General features: G+C 45.4%; 1 non-coding gene across 1 annotated transcript; it reads right to left on the minus strand.

Moving 5' to 3' along the window:
• Window positions 1–265: 265 nt before the first annotated feature.
• Window positions 266–327, minus strand: LOC129023518 (U7 small nuclear RNA). Its single transcript, XR_008496827.1, has one exon. It is a non-coding gene; the product is annotated as a U7 small nuclear RNA (small nuclear RNA).
• Window positions 328–8,203: the final 7,876 nt, after the last annotated feature.

Here is an 8,203-nt window from a genome sequence, read left to right on the forward strand (position 1 = left end):
GAGGCAGAGGTTGCAGTGAGCCGAGATCGCGCCATTGCACTCCAGCCTGGGCCACAAGAGCAAAACTCCATCTCAAAAAAAAAAAAAAAAAAAGAAAGAAAGAAAAGGATAAGAGAACTGACAGTAACTATGGAAACAGCAATTTGTGCCACCCTTGCTTCAGTTCCCTGTATCTCATGCCCATTAAGTAGAATTCAGGGTAGCTTCACATTTAAGTGGATTTTCAGTGTCTCTCTCTCTCTCTTATTTTTTTTATTTTTATTTCTTTAGTTTTCTGGTGAGAACTGGAAAACCTGCTAGACTAATTCTAAAAGAGCTGTAACACTGCTTTTTAAATGATGTTTGGTTTAATGGGAGTAAGCTAAACAGATATGTAATATGTCTCCACTAGATAATAATAATCTGCAGTTTGGAGTTTCAAGTGACTTAACCAAAGTCACCATCCAGCAAACCCAAACCGGCTGACTTCTATCCCATCCTCCTGGAATTACACAACATCACATCCTCCCATTAACAAGATAGTATGACTGAGGTGGTCTTTACTAGCAAAAGTAGGTACTGAGTTAATCAGATCCGACCTAGGCAGATAGTGACTTCTCCTAGTGAAATATTAGTGTAGATCTAGAAAAATGTTAAAATTAGTCCACCCAGACTGGATCTCAGCAAAGAGACATAACGCATATGTCCTTGTTCTTGTGAAAATGCTATCATATCTTTAATGACTATTGTCAAGACCTCTCATCCACAAGACTGAAAAATACCCTGAAAGTGAAAAAGTGATTTACCAAGCAACACTACAGAGTAAATTGTTTCACATTTGTTAAGTTGTGAGAACGCAAAAATGATGCCTAGCTCAAACAGATGGAAGGGACAGTGGTCTCAATGACTTCATTTTTAAATATGAAACATGGCAACTATTTGGTATATGATATCAGAGTAAAAATTAAGGTAGCCTCATGAAAATATGACCACTATGTAAAAGCAAAACTGTATAGTACTAATAGCCCCCATATTTGAGCACTCCAAATGCGTGATAGTAAATCTTCATATTCTGATCCCCATTTTGTAGGTAAGAAAACTGAAATTCAGAGAGGCTGAGTAACTTTAATCAAGATCACATAGTTAGGAAATGGCAGAGCCAGGATTTGACCCTAAGATTATCAATTCCAAAGCCTATGCTCCTTCTAGAATATCATTTTGTGTCCCAAATAAGAAGTAAGGGAATCAGTTTGAAAAATACAATATAGATATCTCTCACATCATAAGTGTTTAGCTCTCACAACTAATAATATGCTTCTCAAACTTCATCTCATTTAGTGTAAGAATATTTTATTTTAAAGTAACAAAAAAAGTGACCCATTAAGTATGTATTTTGAATATACTGTACTAGAATACCAGTTCTCAAAGTTGAGCACGGATTCCTGCTCACAGTCTCCTGTAAGGCTTCTTCAAATTATTCACTGTACCTCATAGGTGGTGGTAGCAGAGAATAATTCAATCCCTTACCCTGAACTGTAGTATATAGTATCAGTATTAGAGTAAATAAGTTCTCAAACTGCTGGAGGTTTGAATGACAGATATCTTAAATCAAGATAAAAGTAAAATCAAGGTTAAAAAAACTCTAAATTTTAAAAACAGTTACTCAAAAAACTAAAATTGTGAAATGATAGTTATTATACTATAATTCCTTTCCTTCTCTCAGCTAAATTTTCACTAGTAATCTTTACTGTATGTGGGCTTCTAAATTCAATGTCAGGACTGGGACTAGCAATTAGTCTTGTCTTTTAATCCAATCTATTAACTCTTGCACTTGAATCCCTCTAGCAACAAAAGCAACTTTATCATAAAGTCGTAATTCCTGATATATGTGGAAAATGATGCTGTCGAAGTACCATCAATAAAGCAGATGTTTCACAGTGGTTGTGATTAATTTGTGCTGATCTTCATACTACCTTGCTCTTGTAACCAACATTTACATTTGCAAGCTGGTAGAATTTGAGAGAAGGTTTACCAGTATAATCTGTAACAATGGCAAAGAAGGAAGCTAACAGAGCTATATAAAGACTAAATCAAATGGGAACCACACAAACTGCGATATAAATTTGCCAAAAAATGCATTAGATGGGTAACGCAAAAGAACACATTATCTTGATTCCAACTGGAAGGCAATGGCCAAATATCTGGGATTTTCCTTCTTTCTGCTTCTCTAATTAAACAGTGGAATCTACATGAATATTTTCCAGAGAAGACATCTAAGTTCCTAGTTTTATATGATGAGTGGTTTAGATGACTAACATAGGTAAGACATAACTTTCATGCCAAGGAATACAGCAATGAAAGATGAATTAAATGATTCAACTTTTTAAAAAATACTTTTTATTTTAGCTTATAAAAACAAAATGGTAAAAAGAAAAAAAAAAAAAGCTTTTTATCTGGTTAAAAAAACCAAGAACACAAAACTCTTACAACAATTCCACAAGAGTTTTACCACCAGTGTAGTCTGAACCCAAGGCTCTCAGAGTGGGTCTCAAAACAAGGCCTGTGGACCACCCTGGATTGTGTGTAATGAATACAGAATCCAGAGGCTTTCTCAAAACTTTAGCTTTTGCTCAGTTCCCCCCCACCCATAGTAGTTTTAATGTAGGAGCTAAAGCACAGTGAATTCTTTGTGTTTCTAGATAAAGAAACCCAACACATGGAAATACGACCATCTTTCATATGAAAATCTGAGCAAATGACTCTCAAATCCACTATCCTTTACTAAGGAAATAAAGGGGTTCTAGAAAAGAAAGACCCTTGAACAAATAACGATGCCCTTAAGTGGAATGGATTGTTTTGTGAGGTAGTGGTTCCTCTTCCTCTTCCACTGGAAAAATATAAACAGATGCTAGCTGAAAACCGAGGTGTTCTGAAGAGGTTTCTACATTAGGGTGGGAGGTGGAACCAGCTACTGGTATTTTAGGCTGGGAGAAGTTTTCAACTAATTTCACAATGACTGCGAAAACATGCCAGAAAAATACATAGTTGACGGGTCTTACGGTTTTTAGACCTCTAATAAAGACTTAAAATTCATTCACTTAAAAAAATTAAGTGTTTATAAAAAGCATTCATTATAAAGAAGGAAAGAAAAGAAATGGGAAGAAAACAGTCCCCCAAACTCTTGAGAAAGACTTGATTTGATAAGTTAACAGCCTTCAAGATCCCCTATCCCCGCTCCCGTGGTGCGAAGCTGTTATTCATCAGACAAATAATTTAGATCGTCCCCTTTGTGCTCAGCAATGTTAGGCGGTCAGGAACTCACCAGGAACTCAGAGGGCAACACTAATGACAATGGCTCATTAATTGGCACGGTGAGCTTCAAGAAGGAGCAACTGATCTGGGCAGGGAGGCTCAGGAAGGCTTCGCGGAGGAGACGCTGCATCCCAGGGGTACCTCGAGAGCAAACAGAACATTTGGAGTTTAGGATTGTTCTGGGGCTGACAAGAGAGCTCCCTGTGAACCTAGGCACGCGCCCCTTGCAGAAAGGGGTAACAGGGGCTTTTTTGGAGAAAATTGAGTCTTGCTTACCATCTGTTGAGAGGAAAGTGGGAGGGATGGAGGGAGGAAAAGAATCAAAGCTCTCCCCTTCAATAAGACGTGCACCACAGCTCCGGTCCCTGGACCCCGGGAAGGAGCATGGCAAACGCGGAGTCCGCAGAGGCGGGAGCGGCAGGGCCGGGGATGGCAGAGAGTGTGCTTCTCGCTGCCGGTTCGCGGCCTGGGGTGGGGGGCACTCCAGTCCATCCCCCAGCCCGGCAGGGTCACAGGGGTCCTCACGCTAGGGCTGTGGCTTAATTAGACCGTGGTAAACTTGCCCCTATTTCCCCCAGAGATCCCAGGCTGGGTCCTCTCGGCCTCCCAGGTTCACTCTGAGCGGATTTATTTTCTGTCGCGAGCCTCCCGTGAGCCGGCAACTGAGTAGCCGCGGGACGGGGACGGGAGCAGAGGCCCCACCGCGCGCCCCGCTGCACGCCCAGCTCCGCGGCGGGTGCCTTTCACACGTGGGTTTCCTTCGTAATTAATTCGTACTCTCTTCTCCCTTCCCTCCCTCCAGGCAGGGGCAGCTGGTCTCCCGCAGGCCGAGCCCTCGAGGTTGGCACGGGGGTGATCTCGGCGTGGGCAGGGGGTTGGGGGCGCCCTTGGGGACCGATCCCCGACACGACAGCACTGTGGTTGGGCCGCTGGGCGAGGGGAGCTTCGGGCCTGCAGTTGCCGCCTTCTTTCTTCCCTCCCACATCACGAGGCAAGAAGGAAATGGGGCCGTCGGTCCCCGCAGAACCGCCCATCGCTGGGCTAGAGGCGCCCAGGCAGCGGGGAGCCCCAGGGTCCAGGTCCACAGCCTTCCCGGAGCTGAGTTCCACCGGCCCGGCGCGTCTGTGTCTGTCTTTCCCTTCTCGCAACCCTCCCCAATCTTCCTTGCCCCAGAGTCTGCTGTTTTTGTTTCCTCAAGTGGCGCCTTCTTGCTGGGTAGAGCATACTTTTTCCTCCTCCGAGCACTTCCATAGCTCGCACTTGGGCTGCTGAGTGACCCTGGGTAAGTCCCAGAACCTTCTGGGTGGGCCTGTGTGAAAAGAGGGCCAGGGTGACCCCGGAGGCCACTTCTAATGCCGATATTCTAGGACTGTTTTTCTGAAGACGGGTTCGGAATTCAGCACCAGAGGACTCAGGCAAGAGAGTGAAGGTGTCCCTCTTCTTCCCCACCTCGCCCCTGATGGGATGGAGCTGTGTGCAAAAGCACAGATGATCTGGAGAAGAGCCTTAGGTAGCAGTTTTATGTTAAAATGGGGGAAGGGACCAATTTAATTCTGCATTTAGGAAAATTCTAATATATGACAGCACTTCGGGAAATAAAAATGAGGTAGTTATGCTTTCTTACAGACACCCTGGCTGGTTTTACATTTCTTTTCAAATTTTGTTTTGTATACCCCAGGGAGCAAAGAATGGCTTGTATATTCCTTAGAGGGCAAGGGGAGGGGGAGTGGCGAAGAGAGAAGTTGGCTCTGGGTGTAACTCTGCCAACTGTTGGAGGGCAGCAAGGGGAGGGTGGTCTTTTAAGTGAGTTTGGGATCTGGTTACCTTTAATTCGCCTCCCAGGCCGCATCTTGCACTAATGGGCTTCTGTCAGCGGTGGACTCAGATTTCCCCACTTGCCTCGGATAGTGGAAGCATAGGGGCAAACAGCAGAGTAGGCCGCTCTGCCAGAGAGAAGAGAGATGTATGCCCTGCCCCTGGAGCTGGGGGCACAGGCCGAAGGATGTGTGGGCACTGAGAGCTTCTCCGCAGGCATAGTGAAAGGCCTACAGACCAAGAGGAAGCTCCACCTTTTAAAAGCCGCTTCTGGGGTGGGAGTTTCCTAGGATGGGTTCTGCAACCCCTCTTAGAAAAATCCACCTTTCATACCTAAAATCAAATGGTTCAAAACCAAGCCAATGTATTTGGCCGTGTACCAGTGCTTAGAACAGAGTTGTTTCTTCGTGTAGAGGCCATTAAAAAACACACTGTACATGCCGCCAGCACTTTACAGTTTATTAGACATTTTTCACTGACACCAACTCACCTAATTCTGCAAGCCCAGGTGACAGGCAGACTCATTCTCACTGTAGGGTCGAGGAAATGCAGACATTGAAAGAAACCAAGCAGCTTGTCCAAAGTCACAGTTAGGAAATGCCTAATCCCTGTCGGAACGCCTTCTGCAAGGCCTTTCTCATCCCGCCTCTTCCTGTCGCCTCCTCCCTTGAAACAGACGGCTCCCCACAAGGCTCAGCCTAGCACTTTCAGAATGCCCTTCCAACCTCCTCCCTTCACTACTTTATTCTGCAGCTTGCACCACCGGGGACACAGGTGGAGTCGGGGGACACAAGGCTCTGGAACCCACTTTCTTTCAGATCACATACCCCTCAGGACAGTTTCTCAAGAGACTCACGTTAAAAATACCCACCTCTCACACACACATATCAGCCTTTCATGTTCTCACTACCAAGACTCACCCTATAAACCATGTGAAATAAATAACCTCAAATATAACTCTTAATTGCTTCCAAGTCAATGTTTCCTCATCACTAAATTTTATTGCCTCCCTATCTTTAGGACAAACTCCCCTCGGGACTCTGTTCCTCCCAGGACACAGGCGGGGGAAAGGAGGAAAGCAGCTTCTCGAGATTCGACCTAGGCGTCCGGGGCCTGAGGATAAGCAAGGATGTCAGTAGGCTCAGAGCCTGGGAAGGAAGGAGAGGCCTCCGGGGCTGGGGCTGGACCGTTCCAGACAAACCGCGAAGTTTTCCGTCTGCTCGTCGCCCCCTACAGGCCACATCTGCCATCGCATCGACAGCCCTCAACAGCCGGCACATGTTTTGCTCTACTCTTCGTTCGCCTTTCCCTGGACATCCAGATCCACCCTCCCGAGGGACTAGATACGGGCGGTCCCAACTCAGAACTTGGTCCTGAGAACGCTCTAGGGGCCACAGGCCTCAGGGCTGGATTGATTTTTCTAGGAATGAGTGCTAGAGAAAGTAGAAACATCTAAATGCGTGTGTAGCCGAAAGCTAAAATCTTCCCCATAAAAATCAACCCGCTTCCTCCTTTTATTTCAAATAAAACTGCCTCCCCTTCCTTTAGTTTTTTTTTCTTAAGTGGAATAAAAAGTGGATATCAGTAGTGTTCACTTTAAATCTCAACGAGAGAGCTGTTTCCAGTGCCGTTTGTCTCAGGTGCCTGCGTTCCATAACATCAAACAAGGGTTTCAGGCTTCCCCCAGCCCCACCACTAAGTGCTTGCGATCATTGTCTATAATATTTGCATTTCCCCTTTTGTGCTAAATCTTCGAGGTTTAAAAAGCTTAAACCAAAAAGAGCTTTTGAGGGTGCGACGGCCGGGCCCATCTTCCTGACATCTGCCAGGACTTTCAATAACCCCTGGCAGGTTTAGGGTCTGGGTCCGAGAGTTTCCTGCCTTCCACGACATAAAGGAAGGGGACCATCTCTAGGCCGTCGTTCAAGGGTAAGAATTGGCTGGAAGGAAAGTTGCCGGCAGGTCTCTCCCCTTCACCCCGCCGCCTAATGAATGTAGCGCTGGAAAAAGCCCTGCGAGTCTCCGGCGGTGGCTTGTGGCTGAGTGTCACGCTGCTGGCGCAGGCTCGGCCGGTATTGCTGCTATGCGCGGAAATATGAGCGAGTAATTTTATAAGTAACAAAGGATCAGGGATGGAATGAAGCCCCTGTTATCCAATGTCATTTAGAAGCCTTGGATCAGCAGCTTCTTGAGGCTAAAAGTGAATTCAAGAAGCCCTGCCTTTCCCTTTTCCCAGGGGGTGTCAGCTAAATTTAGAAATAACGTCTCTATGTGTTTGCACAAATCATGTACCATTTGCTGTTTGTGTAAAAACCGATTAGCCAGACACAACTGTGAAACAACTTGTTACTTTTATAGCTGCAACACACAAACAAAATTAGATCCGTTTAGTTTTCCTTGTAAAAGGAGATTAGAAGGGACCCGCCCGGAGACCGTGAGGTCCATAATCTCCTCTTGGTGAAGGTTACCATTGCTCCTCTCTCGGCGGTGGTTATCAGGTTCTTGTTTATCAAGTTAAACTATCTCACCCCCGGCAGCTTGTTTTATTTTAGGACCCTGATCCCGAAGGAATGTTTACTCAGGACACAATAATGTTTACCATTTACCAGGAAAACAGATTCAGTATTTGCAAGGAAGTGTCTTTCAAAGCGACCCCCAGCCCACGTCGACAGCGGAGAAATGAGGCTGGGATCCGCGACGGGGAGGCATCTCCACCGCCAGGGCGGCAAAGTGGACGACAACACCGGGGACTGGCCGGGTTTAACCAAAAGGACGCGCGCAGGGCCGAGCCGACAGCACTGCTATTCGCTCCAGTTTTTAAAAGCGATTTCGCACAAGTAGTTGTAACAGCTAAATTAATTACAAAATAATTAGAATTGATGCCTTTTGAGGATATGCTGATGGTGGTGAGAACCAGCCTTCCACATCAAGATGTTTCATTTCTACCTTCATACTTTCTTTTAAAAGGTTTTTAACAGCTGAAATGCAAATTAAAAATAATCTACAAGGACCTTCCCCATTCCTGCCCTATGATCTCGCATTTCACACTAACCTAGCCTAAGGTAAAGAAAAAAAAGGGGAGAGAGATGATGTTCAG

The sequence above is a fragment of the Pongo pygmaeus genome, chromosome 1 (genome assembly GCF_028885625.2).
Source record: "Pongo pygmaeus isolate AG05252 chromosome 1, NHGRI_mPonPyg2-v2.0_pri, whole genome shotgun sequence".
Taxonomy (NCBI): Eukaryota; Metazoa; Chordata; class Mammalia; order Primates; family Hominidae; genus Pongo; species Pongo pygmaeus.